The following is a 26,889-nucleotide window of genomic DNA, read 5'->3' as shown; positions in this document are numbered from 1 at the left end:
AAATTGTCACTATAGCCCATGAGGTAAATGTATAGTTTTCTATTTGCTGTTATTACAAATGACCATACAGTTAGTGGCTTAAAATGGCACAAATGTATTATCTTACAGTTTTGAAGGTTGGAGAGTGGGCACAGGTCTCACTGGGCTAAAATCAAAGTGTCAGCAGAGCTGCATTTCTTCCTGGAGTTTCTAGGGGAGAATCGTTGCTGGCCCTGTCCAGCTTCTAGAGCCCTCTCACATTTTTTGTTCATGGCCCCTTCCTCATTTCGGTTTACGAACGCTGTAAACCTGAAAGTAAATGCTTCGGTTTTCGAACACGCCTCGGAAGTCCAACATGTCACGTGGCTTCTGCTGAGTGCAAGATCCTGAGGCCTAGCTGTCGGCTGTTTTCGAACGTTTCAGAACTTGAACGGTCTTCTGGAACAGATTACGTTTGAAAACCGAGGTACCACTGTATTTTCTGGTCGGTAGATTAACAACCTTAATTCCATCTGCAACTTTAACTTCCTTTTACCATGTAATCCAACATATTCACAGGTTCCAGGGATTCGGATGTGGGAATCTTTGGGGGGCCATTAATCTGCCAGCCCTGGAAACACTCCTATTTTCTCCCATTTTAGAGATGAGAACATTGAGATTAGAGAAATTAAGGCATTTTCCCATGGTCACACAACTAAAAGTGGCCTGAGTTCCCCCCAAAACAGGGCCTAACACAAAGATTCAAAGATGAATCCTTTATTGAGGAATGAGATACAGTAAGTGAAAGACATGGAGAGCAGAGAAGGAGGGAGCATTGCAAAGATACACTATCCAGTTGGCCATCGCCTGAGGACCAACCATGGGTGAGAAGGGTAAGTGTTCCAGGTGTGGTACTGCCTCTGGGTTCCAGGTTGTATATGTTGAGCACCAGGCAGTTTCCCCCATTGCGGTCTCAGAAGCCCAGGTGAGGTGCTGTCAGGCTGCACTTGTGTAAAGCTGGTTGGCCCCCACTTGGGACTGGCCACCAGATCCCCAGAAGAGGCTGGAATGAGAGATAGGTGAGGCTGAGGGATTCTGAAGAGAAGCATAAAGGTGGCATATTAAATCGAAATATCTCTCTCAGACCCTGGACACCTGACTTAACCGCTTTACCATCTGCAATCATGTAAGTTCCACTTGGCTGGTAGTTCTGAGCTCCCTGAGAGGGCCGCCTCTGGTCCTGATACCACCTTCGGCACTCCGGAGAATCACTCCTTTTGGGAGCATGATGGTGTCCGAAAGAGACTCACGCAGACGTGAGCTTTGGAGAATTTCCCTACAATCCCCCCTCCCTAGGGATTTGCTTATCTGTGGCTAGTGGGGGCAGGATGGGGTGGGAACCCGCCCCTGTCTGTGTTCCTCATGGTCAAACCACACCTATAGCTTCATAAATAGACCCAACCATTTCAAAGGGCAGTGCAGTGAAAAATGATCAAAAGCCATGGAAAACATAAACCTCTTTTCATTTCTAGGTATTTATCCTGTAGAAATAATCCTACAGAAAAACTACAAGGCTGTTCGCCTTAGTGTTGTTTATAACAGGGGAATATGGAGAACAACTTAAATGTTCATACAACAGTGGAACCCCATCAGCTGTGAAATACTCTGTTGCACGATAAATATTGACATGGAGACATGTTTACAGTACATTGTTTTGTGCAAATATTCCCCTTTTTACTCTCTTATTGCTGGTTTGAATTCCCAACATTTTTACAGTGTTGCAAGGAATGTGTTTTGCTTTCATAATTTGGAAAAAAAAGTTTACTTTTTATTAAAAATAAAAACCATCACTCACTCCTCTCTGCCACAGAGCTGACTTGGCTAGAGTTACGCTCATTGACTCTTCTGAGATAACTCCCATATTTCTGTCTCTGGCCCTGATTTCTCTCTGAGCTCGGACTCAGTCATTCAACTGCCTATACGGGATCTCCACGTGACCATCTAGAAGAGATCTCAAACTTCACGTGTCCCTACCTGAATGCTTGATACCCTCCTGCCCCAAACCTGCTCCTCTTATGTCCATCTGCTGAGTCATTCTTGATTCTTCTCTTTCTTACCCAGAGCCCTGAGAACCCCTCTGCCACCTGCCATCGAGTCCTATTGATTTTACCTCCAGATTTCTCACCATGAACTCCCAGGCCTGAAGCTCCACCCTGCCTCGCTCTTCCCCTCACTTAATGTCCCAGTCCCTTGCTCAATTTCCTCCAGCTCAGGGCCTCAGTCCAGAAGGTTGAGAGTTCACAGCTCTTTTCCCACTCGGGACCTGCACACAAGCTGTTAACTCTGCCAGAAACTGCCCCTCTGCCTGTGAACTTTCTGCCATCCAGATGTCCCATCTTGGCAGTTGTTTTCTCAGAGAGCTTGTTTCTGGCCTTCATTGCCCCCTCTGTGATTCTCTAAATGCACCGATTCTGTTCCTATCACCATCTATAATTATATAGACAGTGGTGGTGTGTCCACTATGGCCTCAGCTCTGATGGAAATTCCAGCTGGTTCTATTCAATTCCTCCTACTGCCCCATCTCCACAGAGGTGTCCAAGTCCCCTCCGCTTGATTTAGGGGGCTTTACAAGCACTTGGGACTCTTGACAAGGTGGAGAGTTGTGTGTGTTTGTGTGTGCGAGGGGTCTACACTCCAGGATAGCCCAGCCACTCCTTTCTCTGGTCCTCCCCATAGAAGTCACCTCTTCCTCTCCCAGTCTGAAGACATCACTCACTCCTACCCCCTGCCCCACCTCCCCAGTTCTTGTTGCCATGCTGTCTTTCCACTGTCCTTTCTCTAGGACCTGGCTTATCTGGGCTCTTCTCTGGGAGAGGAAAAACAGACTCTGCAAGTTGCATGCATCCAAAGATCTTCCTGTGGCACCCGAGTGCTCTCTCCTTTTGTTGTTGTTTCTGCTTTGGTGACTATTGTCCTCATGTCCAAATGAGAAGGAAGATGGAGGTGGAAATATACAGAAAACAACCAAGTTAATACTTGCTGTATAATCCTGCCCTATATCTTTTTATTTGTGTGTTTATTGGTTTCCCGTTTGATACCCTGTACCAGGTTGAACAGTGTCCCCTCCAAATTCATATCTACCTGGAACCTCGGAATGTGACCTTTTTATTGGAAATAGTGTCTTTACAGATGTAATTTGTTAAGATGGGGTCATATTGATTTAGGGTGGGCTGTAAATCCAATGACTGGGATATTTCGATACAGTTACACAGGGACCCAGGGCAGAAGGCCATATGAAGTGAGGGGCAGCGACTGGAGGGAGGCATCTACAAGCCAAAGAAGGCTGAGGGTTGCCAGCAACCACCAGGAGCTGGAAGAGGCAGGATGGATTTCTCCCTGAGCCTTTGGAAGGAGCACAGCCCCGCCAACACCTTGATTTTGGACTTCTGGCATCCAGAACTGTGAGACAATGAATTTCTGTTGTTTCAAGCCTCCAAGTTTGTGGTACTTTGTTATGGCAGCTACGGGAAACTAATATACACCCAACAGGACTCCAAGGCCCTCGAGGGCAGGAGCCACATCTATTTTGTTCACCATTGAATCCGCAGTGTCTAGTACAGTGTCTGGTACATAAATGGTCCAAAACAAATTTTTGTTGAGTGAAGATAACTAATCCTGAGTAGGTGAGACTGAAGCAAGAGGGAAGAACAAGGACTGAGGTAATCTGTTTGGTTCCATGAAGAAACGCAGCAGCAAGAGAGTGAAACACTGAACTTGGCTCTTCTTTCCCAATCTCTTTTTCAGATGCTGAAATGACTATTTTTGGTGAATGCAAATCATAGCTGTGGCCAGTGTCTTCAATCCAAGGCCACAAATGCAGGCGCTGAGCAGGGTTACAGTCGCAAGAGTTTATTTTTAAAGTAACCACGCCTGACCTTCAGGCTCAGAAGCCTGCAGACTCAGACTTCCCTGAAGGCCACCCCAGTGTGGCCAGCTCTCCTTCACAGGGAAAAGCCACAGGACCCAAAATGGAAGAAACCCTCGGCTTTCTCCTCCACCAAAGCTAAGGAATACCGCCCCCTCCCATCTGTCGCCTACATGCTGACCGCTTTCTGGCATGTTTGACACCCACAAATCACAAGCTGCTGCTCTTGGCTTGCTCCAGTTTCTCAAATTAAATGATAAATGTGAGTGTGCCATGCAGCCTGCAGGGTGTGGCTGCTGAGACCAAATGCTCTTTCACAAAGCAAAGTTCTGTCTCACCCCTTGGCTTTCCTCGAGATGGGACAGGGAAGCGTTCTTCGTTACTGGTGGATATTTTTTTTTGTTTTTTGTTTTCCTGTTAATTGAGCCACAAGTAAGCAGCAATCAGCTGTCCACAGATACAACATAGGTTGCCAAAGACCTGGATTCTCCTTTGTCTCAGAAGTTTCTTTGGGTCCCAGGTTAAGAACACATTTTTCAATTGTTCAATCAATATTTGAGAAAAATAAGAAAAACTACAATTAACCTGGTGGGACTCAGGGTAACTTTTCGTTTTTCATTTTTTCAAACTGTATTTTTCTTATTTAATCTTTACACAAATAAAGAATGACTCTGACACCCTCAAAAAAGAAAGAAAGAAAAAGAACACATTACCCATTTGTCCTCAAGCTGTGCTTCTTTGGGAGTCTGTTTGTTGGCCTTGTATCCATCATGAGAATGGCCATACCTGTTGCCTTATTGAAAAAGTGAACTGAAAATTCCACACATCTGATTCCAAAACACCAAGAAGCAATGTTGGTTTTTAATGAAGGGAGGGGAGGAGAAAGTTACATCTATGACACACAGTGCAATTTTCTTTAAAATTGTCTTTAAACATGTTTTTCTTTACCCCGAAGTTTCACCCCTTACAATGGCTACTGTATCTCCTTCATTTTTATTTTTCCTATCCTCCCTTCTTTCTTTTCAAACTTATAGCCTCACAGGTTCTCCTTCCAACAATCTCCTCTTTCTAGACTTCTGCTGTATGAGGTCTTGCAGCCAGGTATCTCCCTCACCTTCTCTTGCACAGAGCCACTGGGCCTTCTCTTAGCCTCTCTGATTGGCCTCTCTACCTGTCACCCCACACAAGCCAACAGCTGAGCTCACTGAACTAATAAGATATCCTTCCTTCCTAGAAAGCATGTGGTTCCCCCCTCACAAGCAGAAACTTTTGGTGGATATAAACAACCACACCGTTTGTTGACACATATAACACCAGGGCTTTGGGGCTGGTCCCATTTGGTTCTCCCCATTTCCTGTGAGGCTTGTAGGCTAGAGAATGTGTGGTAAAGAGGGGGTAGGACATGGCCAGAGCTTCAGTTCCAAGGATTTATGAGGCAATTCTTGAGCAAGCTGAGACAGCGACATGTGCTGAGTACCCTAAGAGTTCAAAGGGGAAAAGGTCACAGTCTGAGGACGTCTCAGGAAGCTCCAAGGACGGACCTAGAAGATGGGCTAAGACTAATCTGGTGGAGGAGAAGGAAGAAGGTATCCCATTCAGGAGAATCAGTGTGGGCAAAGGTGATGCAGCATGGTGGGAGACACCAAGGAGAGCTGCCTGGTGAGCGAGCAATTTCCCCAAGCACATACCTAAACCAGTTTTACTACTTTAAGATTGAACTTAAACTATATCCCTCCTGGAACTGCTCCCATTCCCAACTGTAGGGAGGCCTATGGTCTAGTGGACAGGCAGGCAATCCTCCACTCACCAAGGACTGAGGTTCCAAGGACGAGTATTTCGGTTGGTTGATTGGATCTGGGCATGCATTTTCCCACCAAAACAAAGTTATATGTGGAAATAGGCACAGATGTAGTAAGACTAAAATATGTGTGTGTTGAGTGGGGGTAGGAGTGGTACGTGGATTATTTTAACATGGTTGTGGTAGGTAAACCTTAAGCAAGTAAGAAACTTCATTTAAAAAATACGATTGTTCAAAGGAATTATTTTTAAAATTCATAGAAAAGTCATGTCCCTTCGATATTCCATGGGAAGTTAGTGAGAAATGATCCCAGGATGTTATGCTGAGAGTTTGGCTGCTCAACTGTCCTAGAAGTACTAATGGTGACCCTGAGCCCTGTCTCCCCTGGACTCCAGAACAGAAGCATGAGGCCTGCTGGGGCTTCAGCCACATAGCAGTGGAGGAGAGACCTGGGGCTTCACTGGCTGGGCTCCGGGGGTGTGTCTAATGTCTTTAGGGCATGAGAAATTAGCTGAGGTCCAGGCACCTGAACCTCATGGCTAGGTGGCTAACCAGGGGATAGAGCACCACAGTGAGGATCTAGGTGGGAGGAAATATGTGAAGGCAGGCAGGAGGCTGGGGTGTGTTTCAGGGCATTTAGCTGTGCCCTGCAGGACCTCAGGCACTGTCTGGTGGGTTTGGAAGCAGCATCTAATCCCCCAAGGAAGGGTCTGGAGGAACTTGGTTAGGTGTTAGGCTCCACAAGACTGGCTGAGGTCCAGAAACAGGCTTCGAGCTGTGTAGGCAAGTTAATTACAGAAGTTTAATCCTGTGAGCTGAGCCAGTGTGGCCAGGAGTTAGAATGATATGATTTGGATGCGTCCTATATAATCAAGAATCAATCTTCCTTCCTTCCTTCCTTCCTTCCTTCCTTCCTTCCTTCCTTCCTTCCTTCCTTCCTTCCTTCCTTCCTTCTTCCTTCCTCTCTCTGTCTCTCTGTCTCTCTGTCTCTCTCTCTCTCTCTCTCTCTCTCTCTCTCTCTCTCCTTCTCTCTCTCCCTCTTTCATTCACAGTATGTGCCACAGCCATTTTCTAGGTGATGAGGACACTATAATAAACACTATTTCTACCCTCATGAAGCTTGTAATTTATGGGAGGAGGGGGATAGACACATAACAATGGTTAAATTCGTAATGATATAATTCTAATTATGGACAGTGTTCCAAAGAGGCACAACGTTTAACAGCATTAATCCAGCCTGGTGGTGATGAGGAAGGGAGTGCTCAGCAAACCTTCCCTCAGAAGTGGTCTCCACACTGAGACCTCAGAAGTGAGAAGTCAGCCAGGCAAAAGGGAAGAAAGGGATAAGAAGAGAAAGAGTTTTCTAGACAGAGGGAAGCACCAGTGCCACATCACCAAGGAAGGAAGGAGGACAGCGTGTTCTGGAAACTTGCTAGAGAGGCTGAGCAAGTGAGATGGGGTGTGACAGCAGAAGCAGGTCACTGGGCGCAAGTCTGGAGCTGTTCACAGTGGGCTGGGCTACCAGTGTCTCTGAGTGGAGCTGAGTCTCAGTAATAGTAATGATAATAATAATAGCTACCTCTTATAAAGTACTTTCTATGTGCTACATGCTTTCTATGCCTTATTCAATCCTCACAATCTCCCTAAGTGGTTAGTACAGTTTCTTCCCATTTAACAGATGAGGGGGATAAAGGACTAGAGAAATAAATGATTGTATCTAAGGCCACGTAGTCAACAAGTGAAGAAACTCAAACTTGATCTATAGCTTGCCTGATTCCAAAACCCTTGTTCTGAAAACTTTCCCCTGCTGCCATTTGGCATCACTGACTTGCTGAGAGGGGTTTTGGAAGCTGTCTCCAGTGCTTTAGCTCCACGGACCCCTGAGAAGGATGAGGAGGGGGAAGCAGGATTAGGGACCGGGTGTTGGTGGCGCGGGTGGCTCTAGCCGTGGTAGAGAATTGCTGGAGAGGACTCTGGTGGTGGAGGTGGTGGGGATGCACTGAGCTTGTTTATATGTATGAATCATTCACAGGTTGAGCATTAGTCAGAGACTGGCTTCATTGTTACGGAAGTAGTGGGCTGGGTGTGGACTCAACCTGAGGCTTCGAGGGCTAAATTTTTTCTCTCGCTGTGACATTGTGAACAAAGGAAGGCAAGTCAAATTTTGGGGTGACTTTTAAGTGGAAAAACATCTTCTCTAATGCTTGCAGGTGACTTTGAAGATAGTGGCAGAAAGGTACATTTTAGAGAACTTATGAAGTCCTGGACTAGATATGCCCAAAGCCAAGATGTCTCACTAGCAGAAGAAACCTGGCACTCTGTTTTGCAGTCTGCTCCTGCAATCACTAAGTACTTGCAGAAGATTTAAAATTAGTTGGAGAAGGAATTTATCACAGAGATAACTCAGGGACTTCCTAGCAGATATTTATGACCGTGATTCAGAAAGAACTCCCAAGCCCCTTGAGTGCAATAGAGTTGGAAAATACCTAAAACCGGTTTTGATGAAACAGACATCAAAATGGCAAGAACAAAGACCATTGTAGAATTTAAGACAAGCAAAATAACTGCCCCTCTTGGAATCAACACTCTGACTTTAATTGTGGCCCTGGTGGTGTGTTCCCCTATAATTTTCAAGGTGTCTGACTGTGTGAATAGGATACTTCCCACTTGAGCTTGACCCTAACATTAGTGATCCAGGTATAACTGCTATTCAAACACCAGAAGGTAGAACAGTCATGGAATGTTTGACCTGCAAGGGACATTCATTTATTCATGCAACAGAAATTTCTAAGAATGTATTAGTACCAAGTACATCTATGGCCCTGTTACATGTCACCTGTAATGGTCCTTGGACTAATCCAAACCTCACAGTTAAGAGTAAGAAGTCCTTATTAATAATTCTGTATTATATTACTTGAAAGTATAGATGATGTAATACAGAATTGTACACCTGAAATCTATGTAACTTTACTAACAATTGTCACCCCAATAAACTTTAATTTTAAAAAAAGTACTAATTTAGCTACAAAAAAAAAGAAAGTTGCTACGAAAGTAGGTCTTAAATAGTCTCACCACAAAAAAGAAATGGTAATTATGTGACATTATGTAGGTGTTAGCTAGCACTATGGGGACAATTATTTTTCAATTAAAAAAAAAGATTAGGAAGTCATCTGACCTGATGACTTAGGTCCATAGTTGTTAGCAGCCATTTCTGTGACTAGTAACAGTTGGAGTCCCCTTCCTTCTTTTCAGGATCATCAATTCAGCAAGGACTGGGTATAGAATACTGGAAGATAAACCTCTGAGCATGCAAGAAGCTCTGTACTAACTTATGCAGCTGGAGTCTCAGCGTGAGGAGGCAATGTGGTGCATGGGCAGGAATCAGGCTCTCCCAGTGCAAATCCATGTCCTAGGTATGGCCTTGGACAAGCTCTCTCTTTGAACCTAGGTTTCTTTTTCTGGACAATAGAAGCAATTAGATCTTTGTCACTGCATTGTTGTGAGGACTAAATGAAATAATAAGCAATAAAATTAAGGGCAAGTTTTAATTATGTTATGCATAATTTTTGGTACATTGCAAATTTTCCCAAACATGTAAACATCACCAGATTTTTTAGACAAATAAAAGTAAGGAGATTTAGCATGCTAAGTCTTTTAGTCCTGTGCCTGGTACACAGAAAGTCAACATGAACCTTAACAATTAATAATAAGCAGGATGACCCTTAGGATGCAGGCATGTCCAAGCGAGTCTGGGGAACCAAAGTGGCAGCCCACGATGACTATATATGTTTGAGGGTCTGAGGCTACTCCTTCGATAGAATTTGTACTGAAGAAAAATAACTGAAATTCTCAATCAGATTAAGGGCATTAGGTCAAAGCTGGAAGGGACAGGTGTTTCCAAGCACAGCACTGTGTCTGTCACATAGACCGAAAACCTTTCTTCCCCCCAGGGCCCCTTGTACTAGTCCTCACGGATTTCTGCCTGAGCTCTACGGGAGCGAGTGACAAAACAAAACAGCCATTTCCTGAAATCTCTGCTAGACTTTGAGAGCTTTAGACAGTCTAGTTTGTAAGTTGTTAACCTACTGTACTGGGAAACAAAGGGGATGCCCCTTCCCTGTCCTCCCTCCCCCTCCCCTGGGGAGGTGGCTGCTGGAGTCTAGAACAATGGGCACCAGGAACTGAGAAGATGTCTTGGTGGTGTCTTAGTGCAGCAGCCTACAAGGCAGACTTTATCATAGGGAGAGAAAAGGAGGAGAACAGAAACCATGTGGTACCTGAGGGGATTACCTAAGCATACCTGGGACATTTTTCTAGGTATATCAGATCTATTTAGGAAACTCTTGTTGAAGACATCAGAGTGTTACTGACGATCACCTGAGGCATGGTCTGGTATCTCTGCCAAGTGGGGTTAGGGTCTCCCGAGGAGATGAGGCCTGCTCTGTTGGTTGGTGAGTAAGCAAGTGGACCTGTCTTGTCTTCCTCTATTGGGTTTTCTTTGTGGCTTTAACAATTGTTATGTCAACAAATTCCATTTTAAAAAATGCTGACAAGGCAGTACTTTAGGGGTCTGTGTTTAGGGAGAGCAAACGATCCCCTTTGTATTTTAGCTGTATTTTTAAAAAGTTCATTTTTTTTAATTGTGGTAAAATATACCTATATGTGACATGAAGTTAGCCATTTTAACCACTCTCAGTGTTCAAATTCACTGGCCTTAAATCATGAAGATTTTCCCTAATTTTTTCTTCTAAGAGTTTTATAGTTTTAGCTCCTAAGTGTATAGCTCTTTGTCCATTTTGAGTTAATTTATGTATGTGGTGTAAGGTAAGTGTCCAACTTTTTGTGTGTGTTGATTTTGTACACTGCAACTTTGCTAAATTTGTTTATTAGCTCTAGTAGCTTTCTTTCTCGTGGATTCTTTGGAATTGTCTTGTTCCTTATCTTAGGAAGAAAGATTTCAGTCTTTCATTGTTGACTATATTATTAACTGTGGGCTTTTCATAAATGCCCTTTATCATGTTGATAACTCCACTTTTTATCTGAGAATATTTTAATTTCTACCTCATTTTTTGAGGGACAGTTTTGCTGGATATAGAATTCTCAGTTGACAGTGTTTTTTTTCTTCCAGTACTGTAAACATATCATCCTGCTGCCTTCTGGCCTCCATAGTTTCTAATGAGAAATTAACTATTAATATTATTGAGGATTCCTTGTGTATAATGAGTCACTTCTCTCCTGCTGCTTTCAGGATTCTCTTTTTCTGTTAGGTATGTACAGTGGTACCTTGGTTTTCGAACATCTCTGTTGACCAACATTTCAGTTTACAAATGCTGTAAATTTAATGAATCTATGGCATCATTAGACAGTAAAATTCATGCTATATTTGCAGTTTTAGGTGTTGATTTTAAAGGTCTGGAATGGATTAATCCATTTTACATTACTTTCTATGGGGAAACCGTGACTCGGTTTTTGAACGTTTCAGAACTCAAATGGTCTTCTGGAACAGATTACGTTCGAAAACTGAAGTACCACTGTATATTCGTGTCTTTAATCAAATTTGGGAAGTTTTCAGCTATTAATCTACAAATATTCGTTTTACTCCTTTCTGTTTCTCTTCTCCTGGGACTTCCATATAGCACATTTTGGTACACTTAATGGTGTACCACAGGTCTCTTAGGCCTTATTCACTTTTATTTGTTTTCTTTCTGCTCCTCAGACTGGATACTTTCAATTATCTTATCTTCAAATTTGCTGTTTCTTTCGTCTGTATTCTCTAATACACTGTGGAACACTTGTAGTGGATTTTTATTTTAGTTATTTTGTTTTTCACCTCCAGAATATCTATTTGATTCCTTTTCACAATAGTCTCATTTTTATACATTGTTTCCTGATTTCCTTTAGTTCTATGTCCGTATTTTCCTTTAATTCTTTGAGTATGTTTAAAACAATTGTTTTAAAGTCTTTGTTTGGTAAGTCTGATGTCTGGGCTCCTAAGGAATGGTTTCTGTCAATTTTGTTCCTTTGAATTAGACAAACTTTTCTGTTTCTTTGTATGCTTTGTGATTTTTTTGTTGTTGAAAACTGGACATTTAAATATTATAATGTTAAATTCTGAAAATCAGAATATTCCCCTTTCCCAAGATTTGCTATTTTTTTTCTGATTGTTGAAGGCTGTAATTGTCTGTTTGTTTAGTGACTTTCCAAACTATTTTTGTAAAGATTATTCCTTGTCAAGTGTGGTCACTGTTCCATTTGCTTATGTTCAGCTAATGTATGACAGAGATTTCCTTGAATGCCAGAAGTTAATGTAAAAGAAAACAAAACAAAACAAAACACACACACACACACACCACACAAATGAAAAAGAAAACACAAACATTTCTCTCGATTTTCACAGATTGACTTTCTCCTGGGGCATTCCAAAACTTCATAAGGCTTGCACTGAGCCTAGGGATTGGCACAAAGTAAAATTTTAGTGTCTTTTCAGGTATTTTCTGAGCATGAATCTTGTCTTGAGCATGTGCATGGCTTTTTGAAGTTCCTGTATACCCAGGTGCTTTTGAATGTGCTAATTTTCCAAATAATTTGCCCCTGTCTTTCCTCTTGGTTCTTAGGTGATCTAAGGCATGTCTGGACTATAATCCTTTTCCCCAGTCTTCTGTGGGTTGTTAGTTCACTTAGCAACATTTCTAAGCAATGCTCACCACTTTTCTGGTTTGAGGTTTGCGTTAGGCAAAACTGAGACAAGCATCTTTAGGTAACTCCCAGACAGATTAGAATAGGCATTCACAATAATGTTTGAACAAGATTTGTTCTGCTCCTTCTGGAACCAAGGACCAGGGTCCCACACTGGGGACACAAGCTGCTATCTCTTCAAGACTGCCTTCATATTAGGGAGGGAGTGGGGCAAGGGCAAATAAAAATGCACAAACTTTCCTGCCATTTTCTTCATTCCTGCTTTTTTCTTGATTCAGTATTTACTTGGTTTCTATATACCATTGGCTGTTTCCAGATTTCTGACAAAATTGGTTCTGACAGTTTTAGCTTGTTTTTTGGTGTTTCTGCGAGGAAACAAAAGCTTATAACTACCTATTCCGCCATTTTACTGACATCACTCGCAAGTTATACTTTTGATATCAAGTGACTTTATTTTTACCTCTATACTACTGTAGCCTTGGTTACACCACAAAATCCACTTTGACTAAATCTTTAAACTGGTGGATGATACCTGTGTTTTGCAGAGTAAGTTGAAAAGACCATGGGAAACAGACCAGAATCAAACAAAAAATAAGTCATATTTTTAACCTACGCATGGTTGTAAATACTATGTAAACAGCATCTACATTCTAATGGAAGAATTGCTAAAATTAATCTTTATTTACAATTAATAGTTGAAGGACACTTCCTAAAATGTTGGATTGAGTATTCAACAGTTCTAGTTGGTTCCCTAGACCTGTGCTGGCAAATGGGTTCTATCTCCTATGGTGGTGGCTGCCTAATATAAGGGGTAAAGGATTACGAAGTCACACCCATGCTTAGGGGACAAAGTTCCATAATCAACTTGTATTGTTTGTCATAGGCACAAGAGGAAGGAGTGCCAATGTTTATCAATTGCTGTGTAACAAATTACCCCAAAACTTAGTGGCTTAAAACAACAACATACCTTTGCTATCTCTCACTATTTCTATGTGTCAGTAATAGGGGAGCAGTTTGATTGGGTAGTTTTTGATTCAAGATCTCTTAAGAGGTTGCAGTCATGGTTTCAGCTGGGATTGCAATCATCTGATGGCTTGACAGACTAGAGGATCCACTTCCAAGAAAGCTCACTCACATAGCCACTGTCCGATTTTAATATAATATAAGACCGGGTCTTGTATTAATTTTTGTTCCAAAAGACGCGTTAGAGCTCATGGTCCAGCTAGGTCTTATTTTTGGGGAAACATGGTAGCAAGTTGATGCTTGCTAGTGGTACAAAGTTCTACCCCTCTCCCTATGGACTTCTCCATAGGGCCACTTGTGACGTGTCCTTAGAACATGGTGGCTGCTTCCACCAAAGAAAGCAACCAAAGAGAGGGCCAGGCAGAAGCTATCATTTTTATGACTTAAATTCAGAGTCACATAGCATTATTTCTGCCACATTCTATTCTTTTGAAGCAAGTCACTATATCTGGCCCATGTTTAAGAGGAGAGGAATTAGATTTTACCTTTTAAAGGGAGCATGTCAAAGAATTTGTGGACATATTTTAAAACCACCATATAACACTATGTCAGGTGTTTACTCACCTATTTAAGAATATCCATTGACCCCTAACACAATCTGAGTAAGGTAAATTACTGACTTGTTTTATGAAAAAAATATTATTTAAAAAAATGCAGAGTTGAAAATAAAGCATACATATGTATTGTGTGTGTGTGTGTGTGTGTGTGTGTGTGTGTGTGTGTGAGAGAGAGAGAGAGAGAGAGAGAGAGAGAGAGAGAGAGAATGAGAGTTTCCTAGTTTCTAAGAGAATTACTCAAAAACAGCTAAGGGAACTCCAACAATATAACAACTCATTATTTCAATAAGTTCTATACCTAAAATCTATCTCTCAGGATATTGGCAGAGAGAGAAGAGGGCAAGAAATAAGTCTGGTTTTTCCCCCTTCACTGTCTTTCCTCAGAAGGTTCTGCCATAGGTTAACATTCAAATACTGGGAAAGACTCTAAATTAAAAGCAGGCAATTTGAGCAGAGCCTCCCAGTTAGGTCTAGTCAATGCAAACAGTTCCCTTGCTTTACAGAAACAACCCAATAGGCCAATGCCACTGGCAAACAGAATTTCAACGTGGGAGGTACATATGCAAATGGCACCTGCATTCAATATTTCTTACTTGGTCTCAACAGAAAAACAACTACTCAAGCACAAAATGATGAACTTATTTTTTGAGCATTTGGCCCTGAGAATCGTATGGTTTGTGCCCTCCTTGCTTTGCTTTTTAAGCATGTCTCCTTTTATTTTAAGTAGCAGATTTCTCTTAGCAAAAGAGCACTGTGTACCAGCCAAGGTTGGAAATGGTAGGTTTTCAATGCTGAGTGAAAATATTGTGTTGAGCCCTTTGACTGCTTAAAGCAGCAGGGTTGTTTACTTGGGCTGGAGCACAGCTTTGTTGAGGCGGAGAGTCATGGTCCCATCATCAGGGTTGCCTAGCAATAGGTTTATGCCATGCCGCAAAGTTCCTAAATGGGCTGGACCACAAGTACCAATTTTGGGGAATTTCCAGATGACAGTCTTGCTCTCACTCTGTCATATTGCTCCTAAAATCTGAATCACATAGCAAGATGTAAGAGTAATTGTTCAGTGTCCTCTAAAATTCTCTTTTTGAAAAAGTTAAAAAGAGTATTTGTTCATTGACTATGTTTCTTTAGATATTACAGAGAGTTGGTCAGTACAGATTATTGGAAGTATCTAATTTTAACTTAACTTGAGTATTATCCTGACAAGCCAGTTTAATATTCATCAGTGTAGCTAAATGTGTACAGTGATCATTCTATCAACAAAGATAATGTATTTTTAAAATATACTTTGTCGTTAGAAATGGTATTACCAGGGAAAGAAATCACATATTGACATAAAGGTATATTCTACCAACAATGGATTTGAGGGAATTAACATGATAAAATAGACTAGTTTATAATTTATTCATTTATTAAACAAATATGGAGTGACTACCATACTATTTTCTGTAACTAGAAAAGTTAACAAAACATTTGTCACCTGCCTTCCTAGAACTTATAGTGTTGCAAGGAGGAAATAATAAGGTAACCCCAATGTGTGGGGGAAAATATAATGAGTGTTTGGAAACTGTAGTGTGTAGAGGGAGAAATTAAAGTAAGGGAGAAAGGGTCTGAAGATTAAAGAGTGCTTGGGGAGCAGGGTTCTCCATGTGGGAGGGTTATGAGGGGCGATGCAGTACACCTCCTCGGTACTCCTGAAAATAGAGCCAAGTGCAACATGACCGTCTCCCCCAACCAATAGAAACTGGGCATAGAATGGTATTTTTGTTGTGTAAAATTGTGACTCTGTGTATCTTTGTGGTAGTCTTGCTATTGACATGGGCCTTGCTTTCATTATTTATGATTTTCAAAAGCAATATTGATTTTATTATAAAGGGAATATTTTTCCTTAGAGGGTTTGTTGATTAACGTTTGTTGCAGTTAAAGTCTCAATATACCACTACTGACTTTGGCCACTTAATCCTTCTATCAAATGTTTTTATTAGCTACTGTGCATTATGTATTCAGGAACTCAACATTAAGTGTATTTATGTTCAGATCAGATTGAAGGCTTGGGTTAGGAATTATGTATTTTTTTCCTCTATTTCAGTCTTTAGACATTTTTGTGCATAAATTCAAGGTTAGCAGGTTAATATCAATTTATGCGAGTTTGGGTCTTTATCCAGAATATATACAAAGTAGATTATTGATCTTAAAATATTGCCTCTTTAAGGACATACATTAACTCTTTCTATCTTGCTTTGCATAGTGACTTTGACTAAACCATGTTCAAGAGATAGTGGATATATATATATTTTTTGTAATGATAATGGTATATTCATTGCTGCTAATTACAGAGCCATGACCAACATTAACTAGTTAATTCAAATACCAGCCACATTTGCTGAGTATTTTTAAATTTTAGAGGAAGCCCAATTTAGGTTTATCTGGAATGTTTGAAATACTCAGTTCAAGAATCATTTCAGGTCACAGTTACTCATTTTATTTCCAGTTAAAAATAGCTAGCTAATAATTAGCTGGGATAGGTCAGGTAACAAGGGTAGAGAGGAAAGAATGGGTAAAATAGACATTATGTTAAAAGTGATACAACTGGATCATTGATTAACTATCTTGAATGAATTACAATAAATAAGAATTTTGAGACAGATAAGGATAATGAAGGAGTTAGACCAGATAATCATTTTTTTAAAAAGCCATTGTCTTTATCTTGCATTTGTTTTATCATTGATTAGCCCCAACTAAATACAAATTTATCATAAAATCAAAGTTAAAGAAAATCAATAAACTTTTAAAATTCAAACCCAATATATGTATTGAGAAACACTGATCTAAAGAGAGAAAATGCATATCATAAAATGCTTCTGCAGAAGCTTAAATTTCTGGAAATTCTTTTCTTTTCTTTTTTTTTATTTTAGTAGACTTTTTTTTAATTAAAGTTTATTGGTGTGACAATAGTTATTAAAGTTACATAGATTTCAGGTGTACAATTCTGTATTACATCATCTATAAATCCCATTGTGTGTTCACCACCCAGAGTCAGTTCTCATTCCATCACCATATATTTGATCCCCTCTGCCCTCATCTATCACCCCCCTCTTCCCTTACCCTCTGTTAACCACTAAACTATTGTCTGTGTCTATGAGTTTTTGTTTCTCATTTGTTTGTCTTGTTCTTTTGTTGTTTTTTGTTTATATACCACACATCAGTGAAATCATATGGTTCTCTGCTTTTTCTGTCTGACTTATTTCGCTTAGCATTATACTCTCAAGATCCATCCATGTTGTCACAAATGGTCCTATTTCATCTTTTCTTACCGCTGAATAGTATTCCATTGTGTATATATACCACAACTTCTTTATCCATTCATCTATCGAAGGACATTTTGGTTGTTTCCATGTTTTGGCCACCGTAAATAAAGCTGCAATGAACATTGGAGCACACGTGTCTTTATGGATAAATGTTTTCAGAGTTTTTGGGTAGACACCCAGGAGAGGGATTGCTGGGTCATATGATAATTCTATTCGTAATTATTTGAGGAAACTCCATACTGCCTTCCATAGTAGCTACACCAGTCTGCATTCCCACCAACAGTGTATGAGGGTTCCTTTTTCTCCACAGCCTCTCCAACACTTGTTACTATTTGTCTTGTTGATGACAGCCATTCTAACTGGGGTGAGGTGATATCTCATTGTGGTTTTGATTTGCATTTCTCTGATGATTAGTGATGTTGAGCAGTTTTTCATGTGTCTATTCTTATTTGTATGTCCTCTTTGGAGAAATGTCTCTTCAGGTCCTCTGTCCATTTTTCAATTGGGTTGTTTGTTTTCCTGTTGTTGAGTTGCATGAGTTCCTTGTACATTTTCGATATTAGCCCCTTATCACAGGCACTGTTTGCGAAAATCTTCGCCCATTCAGTTGGTTGCCTTTTTATTTTGTCAATGGTTTCTTTTGCTGTGCAGAAGCTTTTAAGTCTGATATAATCCCATTCATTTATTTCAGCTTTTACTTCCCTTGCCTTTTGAGTCAAATTCATAAAACGCGCTTTGAACCCAAAGTCCATAAGTTTAGTACCTATGTTTTTTTCTATGCAGTTTATCGTTTCAGGTCTTATGCTTAAGTCTTTGATCCATTTTGAATTAATTTTGGTACATGGTGACAGATAGAAGTCCAGTTTCATTCTTTTGCACGTGGCTATCCAATACTCCCAGCATCATTTATTGAAGAGGCTGTTGTATTTTCTCCATTGTATGTTTTTTGCTTCTTTTTCAAAAACTATCTGTCCATATTTATGTGGTTTTATTTATGCATTCTCAATTCTATTCCATTGGTCTGTGTGTCTGTTTTTCTGCCAATATCATGCTGTTTTGATTATTGTAGCCCTGTAGTACAAGCTAAAGTCAGGGAGAGTGATACCTCCAGCATTGTTCTAAGATTGTTTTGGCTATTCGGGGTCTTTTGTGGTTCCATACAAATCTGATGATTTTTTGTTCTATTTCTTTAAAAAATGCCATTGGGCTTTTGAGCGGATTGCATTAAATCTGTATATTGCTTTGGGTAATATGGCCATTTTAACTATGTTGATTCTTCCAATCCATTAGCACGAAATGTCTTTCCATTTCTTTGTGTCTTCTTCAATTTCTTTTTAAAATGTATTGTAGTTTTCAGCATATAGGTCTTTCACATCCTTGGTTAAGTTTATTCCTAGGTATTTTATTCTTTTTGCTGCAATTGCAAAAGGAATTTATTATTATTATTATTATTTCTTTTTTTCTGAGATTTCATTGTTAGTATATAGGAATGCAATGGACTTTTGTACGTTGATTTTGCAGCCGGCAACTTTACTGTATTCATTGATTGTTTCTAATAGCTTTTTGGTGGAGTCTTTAGGGTTTTCCATGTATAGCATCATGTCATCTGCAAAGAGTGACAATTTAATTTCTTCATTTCCAATTTGGATGCCTTTTATTTCTTTGTCTTGCCTGATTGCTCTGATGAGGACTTCCAACACTATGTTGAAAAGCAGAGGTGATAGGGAATAGCCCTGTCGTGTTCCTGAACGTAGAGCAAAGGGCTTCAGTTTTTCAACATTAATTATGAGTTTAGCTGAGGGTTTGTCATATATGGCCTTTATTATGTTAAGGTACTTTCCTTCTATACCTATTTTATTAAGTGTTTTAATCATAAATGGATATTGTATCTTGTCAAATGCTTTTTCTGCATCAATTGATATAATCATGTGATTTTTGTCCTTTATTTTATTTATGTGATGTATCACATTGATGGATTTGCGTATGTTGAACCATCCTTGTGCCCCTGGGATGAACCCCACTTGGTCGTGAAGAGTCATCTTTTTAATGCATTGTTGCATTCGATTTGCTAGAATTTTGTTTAGGATTTTTGCATCTGTATTCATCAGAGGTATTGGTTTGTAGTTCTTTTTTTGTGTTGTCCTTACCAGGTTTGGTATCAGGGTAATGTTGGCCTCATAAAATGAGTTAGGGAATACTGTCTCTTCTTCAATTTTTTGGAAGAGTTTGAGCAGGATTGGTATTAGATCCTCTTTGAAGCTTTGGTAGAATTCACTAGTGAAGCCATCTGGCCCGGACTTTTGCTTTTGGGAAGGTTTTGAATGACTGATTCAATTTCCTTACAAGTGATTGGTCTGTTTAGATTTTCCAGTTCTTCAGGGTTCAGCCTAGGAAGGCTATATGTTTCTAAGAACTTGTCCATTTCTTCTATTGAATTTGGTGGCATATAGTCCTTCATAGTATTCTTGGATGATCCTTTGTATTACTGTGGTGTCTGTGATAACTTCCCCTTTTTCATTTCTGATTTTGTTAATTAGTGTCTTCTCTCTTTTCATCTTAGTGAGTCTAGCCAAGGGTTTGTCAATTTTGTTAATCTTTTAAAAGAACCAGCTCTTTGTCACATTAATTTTTTCTATTGTCTGTTTGTTCTCTATTGCATTTAGTTCTGCTCTGATTTTTATTATTTCCTTTCTTCTGCCGACCTTGGGTTTCATTTGTTCTTCTTTTTCTATTTCTTTAAGGTGTAACATGAGGTTATTTATTTGGGAGTTTTCTTGTTTCTTGAGATAGGGCTGTAATGATATAAATTTCCCTCTTAAAACTGCTTTCGCTGCATCCTAAAAATTTTGGTAGGATGTATTTTCGTTGTCATTTGTTTCTATGTATCTTTTGATCTCTCCTCTAATTTCTTCTTTGACCCAGTCGTTCTTTAAAAGAATGTTGTTTAATCTCTATGTATTTGTGTTTTTTCCTGCCTTTTTTCTTTGCAGTTGATATCCAATTTCAAAGCCTTGGGATCAGAGAATATGCTTGGTATGATTTCAATCTTCTGAAATTTGCTGAGGTTAGTTTTATTTCCCAATATGTGGTCTATCCTTAAGAATGTTCCATGTACACTAGAAAAAAAAATGTATAGTCTGATGTTTTAGGATGAAGTGCTTTATAAATGTCAATTATGTCCATTTCATCTAATGTGTCATTTAGGGCTGCTATTTCGTGATTTATTTTCTGTTTGGATGATCTATCCATAGTTGTCAATGATGTATTTAGATCCCCTAGTATAATTGTGTTTTGGTCAATTTCTCCCTTTAGTTCTGTTAGCAGTTGCTTGGTATATTTTGGTGCTCCCTGATGGGGGCATAAATATTGATGACTGTTATGTCTTCTTGTTGTATAGTCCCCTTTACCATTGTGAAATGTCCATCTTTGTCTCTTGTTACCTTTTTCACCCAAAAGTCTTTTTCATCTGATATCAGTATAGCTATACCTGATTTTCTCTGGATACCATTTGCTTGGAGTGTCAATTTCCACCCTTTCACTTTGAGTCTATGCTTATCCTTGTAGCTGAGATGTGTCTCTTGGAGACAGCATATGGTTGGGTTTAGTTTTTTGATCCAATCTGCTACTCTGTGTCTTTTTATTGGTGAGTTCAGTCCATTTACATTTAGGGTGATTATTGATATCTGAGGATTTCCTATCATTCTATCTTTAGTTTTCTGGTAAGACTGTGTCTCCATTGTTTCTTTGCCTTTTTGTTGTCTATTATTTCTGTGTGGTGGTATTCTGTGATGTTTCCCTCTGTTTTTCTTTATTACAGTACATATTTCAGTTCTGGATTTTTTTTGAGTGGTTTCCCTTAAGTTTATGTAAAAGAAAGTTTGATATTTAGAGTATTCCATTTTCTTCAGCATGCCTACTTTCTCCATTCCCATATTCCGGTTCAGGCCTTTACACTCCCCCTTTTTATGTTTTGGTTGTCACAAATTGTCCCTGTTGATGGTGGTCGAATACCCTCCTTTAGTATTTCTTGTAGTGCAGGTCATGTATTATAAAATTCCCTCAGCTTCTGTATGTCTGGAAAGGTTTTTATTCCTCCTTCATATCTAAAGGATATCTTTGCTGGGTATATTATTCTTGGCTCATAATTTCTCTCTTTCAATAGTTGGAATATTTGGTTCCACTCCCTCCTGGCTTGTCGAGTTTCTGCTGAGAAATCTGATGATAATCTAATGGGCTTTCCTTTGTAGGTTACCGTCTTCTTTTCCCTGGCTGCATTGAGTATTCTATCTTTGTCATTGATTTTTGACAGCTTCAATACAATGTGTCTCGGAGAAGGCCTGTTGGGGTTGAGGTAATTAGGTGTTCTATTTTCTTCTTGTATTTGAGGATCCAGTTCTATCCACAAGTTTGGGAAGTTCTCATCGACTATTTGTTTGAATATACTCTCTGTTCCCTTCTCTCTTTCTTCTCCATCTGGTATGCCCATTATTCTTATATTGCTCTTTCTGATGGAGTCAGAAAGTTCTTGTAGAGTTCTTTCATTTCTTTTAAGTCTCAAGTCTCTTTCTTCTTCCATCCGGGTCATTTCCAGGTTTCTATCTTTGATGTCACTGAGTCTTTCCTCCATCTGGTCAACTCTGCTACCTAAGCTGGTTATTTCATTCTTAATTTCTTCTACTGAGTTCTTAATCTCCAGAAATTCTATTTGGTTCTTTTTTAAAATTTCAATTCTTTAGTAAAATGTTCATGTTGTTCTTTGATTGTGTTTCTGAGTTCATTAAACTGTCTTTCTGTGTTTTCTTGCATCTTGTTGAGTTTTTTCAGAACTGCAATCTTGAATTCTCTGTCATTTAAGTCACATATTTCCATATCTTTAACTTCATTTTCTGGAGACATTTCACTTTCTTTCTGATCTGTCTTGTTGCCTTGGTAATTCATGGCAATTAATGATTTATTATTTCTCTTCCTAGACATCTACAGGAGTGGCTTCTGCAACAGGTTGATAGGAAAAAATTTTCTTTTGTTTTCCAGTACGTGTTTATAGAATGCTTTATTTTCTCTATGAGTGCAGCCTTTTTTTCTCTCTCACACTGTAGTGTTATGTTTTCTCTGCACCATTCCAGCTTATCACACAATGGGGGTATTCCCTGGAAGGTGGGCTTTTCCTCTGTTAAGAGTTCACCTGGATCATAGGGCACTGCGTCCCTGGGGGGATGCAGAGAGCTTTTAAAGTTCCAAAGCTCTTCCTGCACCAGATTCAGAGCCTGTGTGTTTCAGCAGTTCTGTTTACTCCTGCAGGGATCCACCCAGATAGGTGGCAATAGGGGCAGGGTGAGTTGTGAGAATTGGCCTAGAGCAATGACGGCAACCACCACCACAGCCGGACCTGCTTTCAAAGCTCCCACCCCTTTGCCAGAACTAGTTGGGCTGTGAATCTGTGCCTGCGGTCCACAGTTCTCAGAACTGCAAATATTCTGTTCTTTTGATCTGGCACTGCTACTGTTCAGCTTCTAGCACTGGGCAGGTGGGGGCGGGGTGAGCTCTGGGAGGATAGGGAGGGGCAGCTAGTCTCAGTGCCTAAGGCTTCCATTCTCTGTGGCAGTGAGGGCTTAAACCACCGTTTTCAGCCTTCTTCCCTCAGTCTTTTCTCCGAGGTCTCTGCCGTGAGCGTTGGGTCAGCCATGTTATATGCTGTCCCCTCAGCCCTGTGGGCCATAAACGGAGTCCTAGCAGTCCGAGTTCTTCCCTCTCCCGCAGATGCAGTAGTTACGGGATGCAGCAAGCTCAGAGCACTGAGCTAGGTCTGTGTCCTCGCCCTCGTGGCTCCGTCTCCGCACTTCTCCCTTCCCTCCTCCCCTGCTCACGCAATTTGCCCACCTTTAGGTGAATTCAGTAGTGAGACTCTTTGTCTTGCCTGTCTTCTGTGCAGGGAGTCCTTTGTGGAGTTATAGTTTTTCAATTTGTTGTAAATTCCTGGGGAGCCTTCCAGAGGCTCACCTCACACCGCCATTTTGATGACGTCCCCAGTAAGACTGGAAATTCTTAATGACTTCAACATTCTATCATTTCCCCACCACTCTGTATTTCCATGGAATTAGACCAGATAATCTTGAGATAGGTCTAGCCTATCAATAAAATCATATAATTTTATATTTAAAGTAGAGAAAAATAAGCACTGATGTATCTTACCAACTCAGTTTAGTTTTTGTACTTGCCGTTGTATAAGGTTCAAATTTCATAGCATAAAGTGCATTCTTGAAATCTTGGGTTTTCTCCAAAATGGATAATCATTATTTGTTTTCTAATGCAATGCCAAGAACATCAACAAATAACGTTTAATTATTCATTGCTTTTCTTTTTCTTTAGCTTAGTTTCAATTGTGAAACTGGATATCATCCAGAAACAGCATATATTATATTCTTCATTTAAAATTTGAAATACCCAAGGCATTATTTTGCTTCCAAAGGTGCTTCACCTTATTCTCTTCAATGTATATGTGCTAAAGGTTAGTAAATTATTTTCATTAATTTGCTGAAAAGGTAAATAGTTGTATGATCCTCTGAAACTTGGACTTCTTTGGAATTGGACAAACCTAAGTTCCCATTATGTTATACTTCAGACTTCCGATTCAATACTTCTTAGTAATGTAACCTTGAGCAAGTCATTTAACCTCCTAAATCTTTCATCACTAATCTATAAAATGAGAAGAATGATGGTACCTATCACATAAAACAGTTTTTTAAAATTAAATTCGAGTTGAGTCGTTGGTACAATTCCAAACACTTAGTGACCCTTCAGGAAATGTTAGCTTGTATTACTGCAATTATTATCAATAGTATTTGGTATGGGCTGAATTGTGTTTCTCCACCACACACACAAGAAATTCATTTGTTGAAGTCCTTACCCCCTATACCTGAAAACGTGAGTATATTTGGAGACAGCGTCTTTAAAGAGGTAATTAAGGAAAAATGAGGTCGTGTGGGTGGGTCCTAATCCACTATGACTGGTGTCCTTGTAAGAAAAGGAGATTAGGATATAGACACACAAAGGAAAGGCCACGTGAAGACACCGGGAGAAGGTGGCCATCTGCAAGCCAAGGAGAGGGACCTCAGAAGAAATCAACCCTGCTGACACCTTGATCTTGGATTTTTAACCTCCAGAATAGTGAAAATTAAACTTCTGTTGTTTAAGCCAGCCAGTCTGTGATACCTTTTTATAGCAGCCCTAGCAAACTGAGACAGTGCTACTGTTAAGAGTATGTTTCTAAATTACATGTTAAACAGTGTAAGATAAAGGACCCTTCTGAAAGCTACTGGTCTTTTTTTTTAAATCATTTTCTTGCATGGAAAAAAAAAATCAATTGTATGTTCTGTTCTTTGTCCCGAAGCTGTTATCTGTGGGGTTTGGCTAGCCTGAGTTAGGCCCTAGGTGAAATACAGGCACAAAGATCATGTGGCCATTGTACCCAAGATGCCCCAGAGCATAATATCAACAGCTTGATGATTTGGCACTTGTTATGTCAATACTGGTTAGAGCAGTAGGTGTGGGGGAAGGGAGCAGAGGTGAATCAGAGAGTGAGTTTCATACTTCAACATTACTCCATTAGAATGGTCTGAGTTTTTCTCCAAGCAGAGCTAAAGATGTTGTTTGTTCATTTAGTGTTATTATGGGAACAAAATCATTAGCTATAGATTTTGTTTTCTGTAAACCAGATGGAATCATGGATTCACTGGAACTGGGGATAATAACACCCACCTGAATGGCTGATGGCTCTTGGTAGACAGCTCTGAACTCCAGGCGACTCTTTTTCATCCTCAGCAATTTGGACTCCTTTTCTTCCAAGCCCATCCTTACTCACTGCTCATCTGTCCTTCACTCTACTTTCTTTCCTCTGGCAGGGCCAGTGTAGGCTGGCTGTGGGTACGTGGATGACACTGACAGCAACAGAATCCAGGCCACTTAAATCATCTTGTCCTCCTCTCATTGAGCCAAGGCTCACCTCCTCCAGAGAGAAGAAGCAAGGACTTCCCCATGCCCACTACCCTCAGGAATTTCTGCAGCCAAACTGAAGCCCTGAACGCTCCTTTGCCGATTAAAACAACTTGTCTATTGTCATTGGAGGTGAAAAAAAAGAAACTTAAATCCTTAAAATGACAATCCAGGAGTGTTCAGGTGGCTGGCTCTCCATAAGCGAGACTGAGGCACATGTTTCTAAATTGCAGGTGGTAAGGAGTGGCATTTAGTCTGAATCTCCGTGGGCATTTCAGTAGGGTCATGAGGGGCAGGGTCCACAGCTGAAAGTAAGTGCCTCCTTACGTTTTGCACTCTAGGGTCCTTGCTTACCTCACTCTAGTCCTGCAACTACTACTCCGCATTGGCAGTGTCTAGCAGGGAGCAGCTCGCAAAGGAGGATCATGGTTTGCAGAGTCCGAGGCCCAGCATCACAGAGCAGAAGCAGAGTTAGAGCCAAGAAGCAATAGTTAATAGCTGGCAAAGTCACATCCACTCCTCCTTCACTTGATTCAAACTTCTTGACAACCCTGAGCTAGAGCAGATACTACCGTTTCCTTTCATTCAGGTCAGTGATTTGCAGCGGTCTTGGGAGTAGAACTGGGGCTGGGCCCTGAGTCTTTGCAGTGTCATGATGCTCCACCTCCCCTCAGACCACGCCCAGGACACAGCAGCCCACCCAGTTGATTCACAGCCTGGCCCGATCCACCCTCTGTCCAGAGCGATCTGGAGACATGCCATTCTTTCGCCACGCCAGCTTGCCCTGTCAGCCTTAGTCAGCCTCTGGCTTCATGATTTCTTGTATGTCAAAACAACAATCTCATTTACGGAGAACTTTTATTATTGTGGGATATCTGAGGGCTGCCCGGAATCTTCTCTGCACTGCCTTTTCCAGAGAACAGATTAGCAGGAAGTCCTTTATGTCTGCCAACAACAGTCACCTGGATCTCTCGGGCACGATGACTCCTTTGACCTGTGTTTCCTCCTATTATCTGCATCCAGAACAGGAGGTGCAAAGAGTACAGGTTGGCAGTACAAGTTTGGAAATCGTGCCCGGTGCTCTGGTGTCTATGCCCTTACCTGCCTTGCTTTGTAGAAACACCTTGGCCTGAGGGAAGCTGCAAAGTAAAACCATAAAACTTGACCTTGGGCTTGTTAGGTGATTATACATTGATGTTACACTTTGAGACAGAATCTATTGCGTCTTGGCCTGCCTGTTCCCTGCTTACACAATAAAGCGTTTCTGAGCACTAGGGCTTGGCCAGGGTGACTACGCTAGGGAAAGAAAATCAAGGCATTTTGTGCTGACCTCCCAATCCGTATGCCAGTTCTTGAGCAACAGTGAAAGAGGCCAAGTTCAGACAGCAGGCAGTACATGAGGCTTGGAATTCCCCTAGAGGTTCCCATGGAGACTCTCCTGAGAGAGCTGCTCTCCCCACCCCAGGCTTGGAAGGAGCAGGAAGAGCCAGTGTCAATGAGGAAAGAGGGTGCGGGTGGGCTGTTTGGAGCCGGGGTGGTAACCTTGCTGAGGATGGGCTTTGGTAAGAAAAGCTGCCACTTATCTTTTGAGAGGAGTGTTTCTGTGGTATACTCTCCCCAGACATTATGTGAACCGCT

General features: G+C 40.7%; 1 long non-coding RNA gene across 2 annotated transcripts; it reads right to left on the bottom strand.

Moving 5' to 3' along the window:
* Nucleotides 1-719: 719 nt before the first annotated feature.
* On the bottom strand, nt 720-26,053 carry LOC109461421 (uncharacterized). Of its 2 annotated transcripts, XR_002139688.3 has the most exons (3): nt 25,018-25,889; nt 4,597-4,676; nt 720-1,021 (listed from the first exon to the last, which is right to left on the bottom strand). It is a non-coding gene; the product is annotated as an uncharacterized LOC109461421 (long non-coding RNA). The 2 variants fall into 2 exon arrangements; XR_012490675.2 differs by lacking the exon at nt 4,597-4,676 and having other exon boundaries at nt 25,018-26,053.
* Nucleotides 26,054-26,889: the final 836 nt, after the last annotated feature.

Source organism: Rhinolophus sinicus, chromosome 6 (assembly GCF_057876585.1).
Source record: "Rhinolophus sinicus isolate RSI-liver-muscle chromosome 6, RSI-T2T, whole genome shotgun sequence".
Lineage (NCBI taxonomy): Eukaryota > Metazoa > Chordata > Mammalia > Chiroptera > Rhinolophidae > Rhinolophus > Rhinolophus sinicus.
This window is presented reverse-complemented; position numbering and strand designations above follow the sequence as displayed.